At 45.9% G+C, this 2,481-nt stretch overlaps 1 pseudogene; it reads left to right on the top strand.

Annotated features, from left to right (window-relative positions):
- The first annotated feature begins 2,062 nt into the window (after positions 1 to 2,062).
- On the top strand, positions 2,063 to 2,481 carry LOC118533687 (large ribosomal subunit protein eL31 pseudogene; annotated as a pseudogene).

Genomic DNA, 2,481 nt, shown 5'->3' with positions numbered 1-2,481 from the left:
CAGAGCTCCAAAAACAGGTTCAGACCCAGTGCCTGCCCACTGGTCAGGTGACTCCTGGTCACTTTCCAAAAGTTTGATTTCTTCCTTGGAACAGTTCTCCAAGTAGGTATTAACAAGTGAGGCAATTCCAGCCCAGACAGGTTATGATTTGCCTGCCACACAACCAGAATGGGAATGCAGTGTGGGGACAGCTCAGCCCCACCCATGGGCCAGGTCAGGGGTCTCCTCGGGGCTCCGACAGCCTGCTGTAACCCCATCTTGCCACTGGTCACCCTAAACTCTGTCTACAGGCTCTCTAAATTCCCCACGAGAGCTCCATGCAGACAGCTCACCATCATAAAATAAAACAATATCATCAATTAGACCACTATTAAGTTAGTAAATATAAATACAATTCATCAATTTAATTAAGGGATTAATTAACTAACAGTTACACCAGCCCATGGTGACTCACCCTTTCCTCCTTACCATTCTGATTCACAGTCCACAAAGATTTCTTGAACACCTACTCTTGAGCCCCCACCCCAAATCTTGTAGTAGATGTTTTCATACTACGGTCTTGATGAGGGAGGTGGTATTATTCCCAGCTTATACCTGTAGGGTTATGGAACATGAGGGTCAATTCTGACAATGCCAGGCACTCTCTCCCAATTCACATAAATTTATTGAACATTTCCATGAGCCATGCTGGGTGCTGAGTAAAAACTACATGTGTGGCTCACTGTCTCATCAGCTAGCTGTCCCCTGGGGAGGGCAGACATCAAATTGGCATCATTTATAAAAGCAGTGTGAATGCCCAGGAGAAGTGGAGGGAGCCCTGGAAATTGGGATCCCAGGGAGGGTTCAGAGATGGCCTCCTACAGAAACTTCATTTTACCTGACAATCAATTGATCTTTTAACAACCAAAAGAAGTGGTTATCACTCCCCAGCTGAGAATTCCTCAATGGCTCCCTATCTGATAGGGGACCAACTCATTTCACAAGTTTTTTAGAACTAAAATCCTCACATCGGGGGCACCTGGGTGGCTCAGTCGTTGGGCATCTGCCTTCGGCTTAGGTCGTGGTCCCGGGGTCCTAGAATCGAGCCCTGCTCGGCGGGAAGCCTGCTTCTCCCTCTCCCACTCACCCTGCTTATGTTCCTTCTCTCACTTTGTCTCTCTCTGTCAAATAAATAAATAAAATCTTAAATAAAATAAAATAAAATAAAATCCCCACATCCCAGAGAACCCATAAGTCCTGATCAAACAAGGATGATCGGTCTCCCCACAACCCAAAAAAATCCAGACTCCCTAGAGTGAATTCAAGCCCATTCATTATCCCATCCCTCTCTGGACTTACCACCTGGACTCACTTCTCACCACCACCATCCTTTACAGTTGATTCTCCAACCACATGGGAGCAGGCATGGTACCTTGAAGCCACCAAGTCCTCTCCTTCACCTCCACTATTGCCCATGCTGGGTTCCCTCTGCCTGGGCTGCTTCTTCCATATGCCCACCTTAGAAAATACATATTCATTCCTCAGGTCTTGGATGAAATGCCAGCTCCTCTGGGAAGCCAACCTGCAACCCTATAACCTCTAGGCATGCATCCCTTCATGGAGTCTTTACACGAGGTTGTTTTCTTCTGGATAACTAATTGTTGGATAACTCTGATTAATATAATTAATTTCACTAGTTGATTAATTAACTCAGTTCCTAAGGCCCATAGTGACACATCCTTCCGCACACTGACACTGTGTAAATACATATCTCATCAGAGAAGCCAGGACCTTCTTAAGTCTTGTCATTGGTGTACTGAGGGAACCATCTCTGCCACTCCTCATTTCAGGAAACAACTGGACATCCCAGAGCATTCATCCATCCATCTCTCCCTTCTTATGCACCTACCTAACTCTGAGTGACATGTCCAAACATGGACCCACCCCCAGGACTGGATCTACCTGCTTCCATGAAGAAGGGGTGCCTCAGGAAATATCCTTTTCAATTCTGGCCATATGAGCTGGATCCTCCTTTTTTTCCTTCTTCAGTTTTTTATTTAAATTCTAGTTAGTTAAGCTTCCTTTCCAACCAGGGCCCGGCCAAATGGCTCCTGTGAAGAAGGGTGGCAAGAAAAAGAAGGGCCATTCTGCCATCAACGAGGTAGTGACCAGAGAATACACCATCAACATTCACAAGCGCATCCATGGAGTGGGTTTCAAGAAGCATGCCCCTCGGGCACTCACAGAGATCCGGAAATTTGCTATGAAGGAGATGGGAACTCCAGATGTGCACATTGACACCAGGCTCAACAAAGCTGTCTGGGCCAAAGGAATAAGGCATGTTCCATACCGTATCCATGTGCAGTTGTCCAGAAAACGTAACGAGGATGATTCACCAAACAAGTTCTACACACTGGTTACCTATGAACCTATCAGCACTCTCAAAAATCTACAGACAGTTAATGTAGATGAGAACTAATCGCTGATTGTCAAATAAAGGTA

This window comes from Halichoerus grypus, chromosome 1, assembly GCF_964656455.1.
Source record: "Halichoerus grypus chromosome 1, mHalGry1.hap1.1, whole genome shotgun sequence".
NCBI lineage: Eukaryota > Metazoa > Chordata > Mammalia > Carnivora > Phocidae > Halichoerus > Halichoerus grypus.
Note: the sequence above shows the minus strand (reverse complement) of the source record. Positions and strands in the feature narration are given on the sequence as shown.